Consider the following 10,333-nt stretch of genomic DNA (forward strand, 5'->3'; position numbering starts at 1 on the left):
AATCAAATGCAACATTTCAGGAATTCATACAATACAAAGTTTAATAATAGTGATTATTACAACAATGTTTAATAAAGTTTTAATTAAAAAATCATAAAATCATCATGTCTGTGAGTCTTTTCTTAACATAGGTTTTATTATAAAAACCATTTTTGGTCTGGAAAATGTTAAAAGGAAGACCTAGAGATTTTTTTTAAATAAAACCAATGTGTCTCTTAGTCTTTCTTTTAACATTTGTTCAGGTCACAAAAAGGAAGTAAAAAACAAAAAAACACAAGAGGACCTTGTGCTCAAGCTGGAGACCATGAAGCTCTAGCTATGAGTGTTTTAAAAAAATATGGTAAGTTCTCCTGAGGTCATGGATTCAAAGACCCCATGAACTTATTGTTTTCTAAAAAATGTTGCTGGAAAGTTGCCGCACTCTATGAGGTTCCTCCCACAACATTGAAAGAATGCTTGATGGTCTCACTGTGCCTTCTAGGGCCACTGTCAAGCTGTAAAAAATATGCTTAAAAATCTCATGCAGGGTATTCAGCGGCTCTCTTTCAAGGAGCAGTTAATAGTAAACGTGTGCCTCCTGCCTCTCATTATTCTTTTTAATTTTGTTCTTTTTATTTTGGATGTTCCATGCAGCTCCACTCCCCAAGCCTTTACAGGCCCTGGGGACTCCATCCCCAAGGCCATGTTCAGTTCCTTAGGGAAGGGGGTGCGCACCTCTGCAGGACTGTTTTCTACTTTATAGGTAGGGGGAACTGTGTATCCCCTCCCCGAGCCTCTGAACATTCACTAAAACTACTTCTACATTCATTGCAATGGTATGGTTTTTCCCCAGTGTATGTTCGCTGAGGTCTTTGTCGCTCTGATAATTGACTACAGTTATTCATACATTCACTGCACCTGAATGTTTTCCCTCGAGTGTGTTTGTTGATGTCTTTGTAGCTCTGATAATTGACTAAAGCACTTTGCATATTCACTGCACTTGAATGTTTTTTCTCCTGTGTATGTTTGTTGATGTTTTTGTCGATCTGATAACTGACTAAAGCTCTTCACACATTCACTGCATTTAAATGGCACTTCCCCTGTGTATGTTCTCTGATGACTTTGTAGTTTTGATAACCAACTAATGCACTTTGCACATTCACTGCACTTGAATGTTTTTTCCCCAGTGTGTCTTCGCTGATGTGTTTGGAGGTTTGATAGCTGACTAAAGCTCTTCACACATTCACTGCACTGGAATGGTTTTTCCCCTGTGTGTGTTCGTTGATGAATCCTGAGATTTGAGGAATCACTAAAACGACTCCCACATTCACTGCAATCATATGGTTTTTCCCTTGTGTGTGTTCGCTGATGTCTCTGTAGTTCTACTAATCGACTAAAGCTCTTCACACATTCACTGCACTTGAATGGCTTTTCCCCTGTGTGAGTTAGCTGATGAATCCTTAATCCTGAAGAGTCAACAAAACCACTGCCACATTCACTGCACTTGAATGGTTTTTCCCCTGTGTGTGTTCGCTGATGAATCCTGAGATTTGAGAAATTACTAAACCTACTTCCACATTCATTGCAAGGGTATGGTTTTTCCCCAGTGTGTGTTCGCTGATGAATCCTGAGATTTGAGAAATTACTAAACCTACTTCCACATTCATTGCAAGGGTATGGTTTTTCCCCAGTGTGTGTTCGCAGATGTGTTTGGAGGTTTGATAATTGACTAAAGCTCTTCACACATTCACTGCACTTGTATGGTTTTTCTCCAGTGTGTGTTCGTTGATGTCTTTGTAGCTCTGATAATTGACTGAAGCACTTTGCACATTCACTGCACTTGAATGGTTTTTCTCCTATGTGCGTTCATTGATGACTTTGCAGGTCTGATAATTGACTAAAGCGCTTCACACATTCACTGCACTTGAATGGTTTTTCCCCTGTGTGTGTTCGCTGATGAACTTGTAGCTTTGATAACCAACTAAAGCACTTTGCACATTCACTGCACTTGAATGGTTTCTCCCCCGTGTGTGTTCGCTGATGTGTTTGGAGGTTTGATAATTGACTAAAGCTCTTCACACATTCACTGCACTTGAATGGTTTTTCCCCTGTGTGTGTTCGCTGATGAATCCTGAGATTTGAGGATTCACTAAAACTACTCCCACATTCATTGCAAAGGTATGGTTTTTCACCTGTGTGTGTTCGCTGATGAATCCTGAGATTTGAGGAATCACTAAAATGACTCCCACATTCACTGCAACTGTATGGTTTTTCCCCTGTGTGTGTTCGTTGATGTCTTTGTAGTTCTACTAATCGACTAAAGCCCTTCACACATTCACTGCACTTAAATGGCTTTTCCTCTGTGTGTTTTAGCTGATGAATCCTCAATCCTGAAGAGTCAACAAAACTACTTCCACATTCACTGCACTTGAATGGTTTTTCCCCTGTGTGTGTTCGCTGATGAATCCTTAGATTTGAGGAATCACTAAACTTACTTCCACATTCATTGCAAGGGTATGGTCTTTCCCCAGTGTGTGTTCGCAGATGTGTTTGGAGGTTTGATAACTGACGAAAGCTCATCACACATTCACTGCACTTGTATGGTTTTTCTCCCGTGTGTGTTCGCTGATGATTCCTTAATGTTGAGGAACGACCAAAACTACTTCCACATTGATTGCAGTCATATGGTTTTTCCCCTGTGTGAGTTCGCTGATGTGTTTGTAGGTTTTCTATTCGACTAAAGCTCTTTACACATTCACTGCACTTGAATGGCTTTTCCCCTATGTGTGTTCGTTGATGCTCTATTAGGTGTGCTGACTGACTAAAGTTCTTCCCACATTCACTGCACTTGAATGTTCTTTCTGATGTGTGGGTTTGTTGACATTGTAGGGTTGATAAGTGACTAAAGCTCTTCCCACATTCACTGCAGTTGAATGGTTTTTCTCCTCTGTGTGTTCGTTGATGGTGCTTTAATAGAGATGCAGAACTAAAGCTCTCACTAAATGTGTATGATTTTCCTTTCTTGGTTAGTGTCTGTGGGTCAGGTATATATTTGTCTGCATCCCAAGACTGTGTTTCGTGACGGGCCAACATTGCTGATAAACCACTTATGTTATTCGAACAAGTCCTGTATGTGTGTGATAATTTGCACGTTTGATTTCTGATTTAACAATAACATGCAATAGTCATTAAATACTTGCAACTTTCATAATATGAATAAGGTTCTTTGTAGGTGATTGTGCCTTTAGATTGGATTATGGTTATGCACGCTTAAGGGTGAAGATTCATCTTCCTTCTGTCTGGTCAAATTGGGACAGTCCACTGTACTCCTCTTTCATTTACCCTTCAGTTGTCTGGCTCCGCTCCGTTGTGCTTTTCTCTAGTTAGTGTGGTTTGGCCAGAAAGAGTTTACAATACACCTTGAGCACTGAATGACGGGCTGTTATCGCTTTAGAAAACAGATCACTGCTGTGACCACATCACACCGATCCCATGAACAAAGCTGGAGTTGGACACCGATTTATACAGGAGGTGGTTTGTTACAGTTGTTGCCATCATTTTCTAGAGATCATCTCTGGGGTTGCACAGCTCGGACTCTTCCAATCACTCAACGGCCCTTGAGTGCTTTTTCCAGGATCTGTCTGTTTACGTGCAGGCCACTCTGTCGCCGACTTCACTGATGTGTTCTTGAATACCGGAGCTCATTGTTGGTGACTGTTGTTTGCAGATTTGCAGTTTATCTTCATTATTCATTATGATTCTTGCATCCAAGGCTTGTTTCTGTAGGATGTAAAGATATTTACAATTACTAAATGGAAACATAATGGAACGTGAATAGGCAATATTTAACTGGTTGTAAATAACATCTATTCTTTACCATCTTTGAAACTTAGCAAGAAATATTTCACCATACATGGATATTTAACCAAATGTTCTGTTGAACATGTCACATCTCATTAACTTCAGAAAACCCTATGTTTCACCCTAGATACCTACTGCTGCTGATAAATAGGAGATGGAGACATACCCCCGTGTACAGACCCCTGGTGGACTTAGCTAAACTGTTGGTCTGGAGGCCCATACAGCAGTCCGTCTGAGGTAGGACCCCATCCACCAGTCGCTCCAACTCCACCGTGGTCTTCCATGCCCAGCATCTTAGGTCCTCCCACCGTTTCCGACAGTGGGTGCTCCCCCTGCCATAGACCCCAGGGTCCGCACATCCTTGGTGATAGCATGCCATAATCCCTTCTTTTGATGGGCGCTGAACTGCAGAAGCAATAAAGATAGGAGAACACCATTACAGTAACAATCCAGCCTATCATACACATGGCCCACCATACCCGTTTCCTTCACCATTGGCACATACATAGCCCAGCTCACAACATGTACACTGCCAATATATAATCCCCCCTTACACAATGCCTTCACACACATCTCCATGCATCCATGCCACATGCATCGTGCCCACAGGTGTACTCACCTGTTGGTCTGGAGGCCCATACAGCAGTCCGTCTGAGGTAGGACCCCATCCACCAGTCGCTCCAACTCTTCCGAAGTGAAGGCTGGGGCCCTTTCCCCGGTCACATGGGCCATGGTAGGTTCCAGACACAGGTCACAGCAGCACATCCAGTGTAGGTCTTCTCCTTTTGAAGGTTAGGAAACAAGTGAGGAATCAGATAAAAAATGGCGGTCATGTACGCGGCCATGTACACCGTCACCGCTGGCGTACATCCCCATTGGCCACTGTACTCCATAGGGCCCAATATTATCCAATGAGGAATTGCACGGTGGTGCACGACCGCCAACCGCAACAACGTCCAACGTCAGTGGAATTACCTCACTTCCACCTGACCCTCCACGCAGGACAGACGGTTGCCATTTCAGGTGGGGGTGAACAGGCCTATAGAGAGTTGCTGCGTCACAGGATAAATAGGCACATACTTCGAAATTTACACTGTCCCAATACATAAGTGCACGATGTGGACTGCTGTTGTGGTTTAGTTGTTCAAATTGTGACAGCTTACTCACTCTTGTGTCACCCTAGATACCTACTGCTGCGGATAAATAGGAGATGGAGACATACCCCCGTGTACAGACCCCTGGTGGACTTAGCTAAACTGGAGGACAGGCACATAACACTCACCTACAGACTGGACAGGGCCACAATCACAGAGCTGTGTGCCCAGTTGGAGCCAGACCTGATCTCATCTATCCATGATCCGACTGGATCCCCTCTTGTGCAAGTGCTATCAGTTCTCCATTTCCTGGCAACTGATTCTTTCCAAGTGACAGTGGGCTTGGCAGCAGGAATGTTACAGCCAATGTTCTCAATCGTGCTGGCAAGAATGTTGTCTGCCCCGGTAAAACACATGTGCAGCTACATAGCTTTCCCCCAGGTGGAAGATCTGGCCACTGTGAAGGCCGGATTCTATGCAATGGGACATATCCCCAATAATATTGGGGCGATTTACAGGAATTGACACTCCATGAATGTGCAGATGGTGTGCCGGTACAGTACATCTCCCACGTCAATGCTAAATATCCTGGGTTGGTGCATGATGCCTTTGTCCTGATGAACAGCAGCATCCCAGATGTGATGGCCCAACTACAGAGGCACAGGGTGTGGCTTATAGATGAGCCTTGGTCCCCACCCGGTGTATGTTTGTGTATGCCTCTGATGTTAACCTCATAGGATAGTGTGTGGCTAAATTTTGTCCCTCACTATTTGCAGGTGACTCTGGCTACCCACAACTATCGTGGCGCCTGACCCCTGTGAGGAATGCCAGGACAAGGGCTGAGGAACGTTATAATGAGGCAGATGGGTGAACCAGAAGGATCATTGAGAGGACGTTTGGCCTCCTGAAGGCCAGGTTCAAGTGCCTCCATCTGCTACTCACCTGAGAAGGTCTGCCAGATAGTAGTGGCAGGCTGCATGTTGCACATCCTGGCCTTCAGACGCCATGTACCTTTTCTGCAGGAGGAGGAGACTGTAAATGCCCCTGTGGCTGCAGTGGACCCTGAGGACAGTGAGGATGTGGAGGTAGAGGATGAGGATGAGGATGTGGACAACAGAACATCAGTTATCCGTCAGTACTTCCAGTGACACACAAGATACAGCTGTTTCCATCAATACAAATTTTCAATACATGGTGTAGGAGGCTGGCCTGGCTTGTAGTGGGTACCAAGAGGTACTTACACTCTGTACCAGGTCCAGTTATCCCTTATTAGTGTAGAAGAGGTGTTTCTAGCAGCTTAGGCTGATAGAAGGTAGCTATAGCAGAGCAGCTTAGGCTGAACTAGGAGACATGCAAAGCTCCTACTATACCACTGGTGTCATATGCACAATATCATAAGAAAACACAATACACAGATATACTAAAAATAAAGGTACTTTATTTTTATGACAATATGCCAAAAGTATCTCAGTGAGTACCCTCAGTATGAGGATGCCAAATATACACAAGATATATGTACACAATACCAAATATATGCAGTAATAGCAAAAGGAAGTAATGCAAGCAATGTAAAGTTACAGTAGATTGCAATAGGAGCACATAGGTATAGGGGCAACACAAACCATATACTCCAAAAGTGGAATGCGAACCACAAATGGACCTCAAACCTATGTGAGCTTGTGAAGGGTCGCTGGGACTGTAAGAAAACAGTGAGGGTTAGAAAAAATAGCCCACCCCGAGACCCTGTAAGGTAGGTGTAAAGTGCACCTACAACCCCCAGAGAGCACAGAAGTCGTGATAGGGGGATTCTGCAAGGAAAACCAACACCAGCAAAGCAACAACAGTAGATTTCCGGACCTCAGTACCTGTAAGACAAGGGGACAAGGGGACCAAGTCCAAGAGTCGTGACAGTGTCGAGAGGGGGCAGATGTCCAGGAAATGCCAGCTGAGGATGCAAAGAACGAAGAGGACTAGGAACTTCCCCTTTGGAGGATGGATGTCCCATGTCAAGAAGAAGCTTCCAGAGGTGTTCCCACGCAGAAAGACTGCAAACAAGCTTTGCTAGCTGCAAGGGTCGCGGTTAGAGTTTTTGGGTGCTGCTGTGGCCCAGGAGGGACCAGGATGTCGCCACTTGGATGAGGAGACAGAGTGGGCGCCCAGCAAGTCAGGGAGCCCTCACAGAAGCAGAGAAGTGAACCGGAGTCCAACCGAAGTCAGAAAAGGGAGCCCCACGACGCCGGAGGACAACTCAGAAGGTTGTGCACTGCAGGTTAGAGTGTCAGGGACCCAGGCTTGGCTGTGCACGAAGGAAATCCTGGAAGAGTGCACAGGAGCCGGAGCAGCTGCAAATCACGCGGTACCCAGCAATGCAGTCTAGCGAGTTCCAGGGACCACGCTCGTCGTGTTGAGAGGGGACCCAGAGGACCGGTGATGCAGTCTTTTGTTGCCTGCGGTTGCAGGGGGAAGATTCCATCGACCCACGGGAGATTTCTTCAGAGCTCCTGGTGCAAAAAGGAGGCAGGCTACCCCCAGAGCATGCACCACCAGGAAACAGGCGAGAAAGCCAGCAGGATGAAGAGATACAAGGTTGCAGTAGTCGTCTTTGCTACTTTGTTGCGGTTTTGCAGGCGTCCTGAGCAGTCAGCTGTCGATCCTTGGCAGAAGGTGAAGAGGGAGATGCAGAGGAAATCCAAGATGGCAGAGTTCTGGGGCACGCTGGAGGAGCTCTGGGCACCTCCCCTGGGAAGTGCAGGTCAGGGGAGTGGTCACTCCCCTTTCCTTTGTCCAGTTTCGCGCCAGAACAGGGCTGGGGGATCCCTGAACCGGTGTAGACTGGCTTATGCAGAGATGGGCACCATCTGTGCCCATCAAAGCATTTCCAGAGGCTGGGGGAGGCTACTCCTCCCCAGCCCTGACACCTATTTCCAAAGGGAGAGGGTGTAACACCCTCTCTCTGAGGAAGTCCTTTGTTCTGCCTTCCTGGGCCAGGCCTAGCTGGACCCCAGGAGGGCAGAAACCTGTCTGAGGGGTTGGCAGCAGCAGCAGCTGCAGTGAAACCCCGGGAAAGGCAGTTTGGCAGTACCCGGGTTCTGTCCTAGAGACCCGGGGGATCATGGAATTGTCTCCCCAATGCCAGAATGGCATTGGGGTGACAATTCCATGATCTTAGACATGTTACATGGCCATGTTTGGAGTTACCATTGTGACGCTATACATAGGTAGTGACCTATGTATAGTGCACGTGTGAAATGGTGTCCCCGCACTCACAAAGTCTGGGGAATTTGCCCTGAATAATGTGGGGGCACCTTGGCTAGTGCCAGGGTGCCCACACACTAAGTAACTTTGCACCCAACCTTCACCAGGTGAAGGTTAGACATATAGGTGACTTATAAGTTACTTAAGTGCAGTGGTAAATGGCTGTGAAATAACATGGACGTTATTTCACTCAGGCTGCAGTGGCAGGCCTGTGTAAGAATTGTCAGAGCTCCCTATGGGTGGCAAAAGAAATGCTGCAGCCCATAGGGATCTCCTGGAACCCCAATACCCTGGGTACCTCAGTACCCTATACTAGGGAATTATAAGGGTGTTCCAGTATGCCAATATGAATTGGTGAAATTAGTCACTAGCCTGTTAATGACAATTTGGAAAGCAGAGAGAGCATAACCACTGAGGTTCTGGTTAGCAGAGCCTCAGTGAGACAGTTAGTCATCACCCAGGGAACACATACGTGGCACACTTATGAGCACTGGGGCCCTGGCTGGCAGGGTCCCAGTGACACATACACTAAAACAACATATATACAGTGAAATATGGGGGTAACATGCCAGGCAAGATGGTACTTTCCTACACATGGAATACTAGCAGTCGAGTTTTGTCCAAGGGTGTTTATTGTAGTGCTAAGAAATTGAGGGGAAAGTGCAATGGAATGGGGTGATGATGAAGGAAAGTCCAGGGTATTGTTCCAGTCTGTTTGGAGCACAGGTGCCATGTCCAAGGGGACATAGGAAAGGGAGCAATGGCGGTTCAAGGTGGACTAGGTGACTGAGTGCGGCACAAGGAGGACAATCAGGAGAGTCCCATTTCCTGGCGGTGGTCTTGGCAAGTGTCTAGCTTCTGTCTGGTTCGCAGGGAACGTTTGCAGGGTGGTTCACCTTCTGCCGGGGGAGGGGTGCTGGTGGCTTGTGGGTCCTGTTGCGGGGCCTCCTGCCCACTAGGGGCAGTGGAAGTGGAGGGCTGTTCAGTTGACTGGCTAGTGGTAGTGGCCTGCTGGTGTTCTGTTGCCTCCCTCATAATGTTGGCCATGTCTGCCAGCACCCCTGCTATGGAGATCAAGGTGTTGTTAATGGCCTGCAAGTCATCCCTGATTCCCTGAGACTGTCCCTCCTGCAGCTGACTGTTCTTCTGCACGTTGTCAAGGATCTCGGAGAGTGCCTCCTGGAGGGTCTGTTCCCTGGTCCTGTCCTCTCCCTGCCACACAGCAGTCCTCCCAGTTTCCCTGTTGGCCTGTGCCCCTGAACGGTGTGCCCACTGCCACTGACCCCAGGTCCCTGATTGTCTTGGGTATGAGGTGTGGCCTGGGGTCCCAGTACAGGTGGGCACACTGCTGATTGACTTGTCCTGGGGACAGAGGTGTGGGTAGGCTGGGTGGGTGCTGTGGTGTTGGATCCTAATGGGGGAGGCTCTGTAGTGGTCTGTGATTGTGCTTGGTTGTTCAGTGGTCCCTGATGGGCCAGGTAGGTCCTTCAGATCCAGAAGTCCAGAGTTACTGTCATCACTGGGGGGCTTTTCTGTTGGGGGACTAAATAGTAATGGCACCTCCTCTCCACTGACAGTAGCTGAGGTACCTGTGGGGATTAAGTGATGTATTATTCTTCAAGTGTATGACATTTGGACATCCCTGGCTTCCCCTCTATCATTGGTGTTGCCCTGCCAGCTTTTGCTTGTGTATGGTTATGTATTGTGGGTATGTTAGTTTCCCTATGCTGTGCATGCTTTAGTGATGGGTGTCCATGCAGGGCTGGGAGGGGTGTCCATGCATTGGTATGGCATGCAGGGCTTGGCATTGGGGTTAATCAGATATATAGTTGCAGTGTGTGGGTTAGAGTGGAGTGATGGGAGTGAGGGTGTGAGATGGCATGTGGTGGGGTGTGTGATCTGAAGTGCCTGAGAGGTGTATGGGTGTAAGTGGTTAGTGTGTGTCTAGTTGTCTCTGTGCTCTTCTTCTCAGTCTCCTGGTAGCAATTGGTGTTCGTAAGGGTTTGTGGGTAATGTGCGTGTGTGTTTATAGTGGTATGGGTGTGTGGGTGTGGTGTGTGTATGAGTGTCAGGTACGTGTTTTTAGCATTGGCCAATGTGGTGTTGTTCTGTATGTGGGTGTCCATTCTGAGCGCGGCTGTATG

The 10,333-nt window shown here is 47.1% G+C and overlaps 1 pseudogene; it reads right to left on the bottom strand.

The window, feature by feature from the left end:
- Positions 1–389: 389 nt before the first annotated feature.
- Positions 390–3,836, bottom strand: LOC138287286 (zinc finger protein 268-like; annotated as a pseudogene).
- Positions 3,837–10,333: the final 6,497 nt, after the last annotated feature.

Source organism: Pleurodeles waltl, chromosome 4_1 (assembly GCF_031143425.1).
Source record: "Pleurodeles waltl isolate 20211129_DDA chromosome 4_1, aPleWal1.hap1.20221129, whole genome shotgun sequence".
Taxonomy (NCBI): Eukaryota; Metazoa; Chordata; class Amphibia; order Caudata; family Salamandridae; genus Pleurodeles; species Pleurodeles waltl.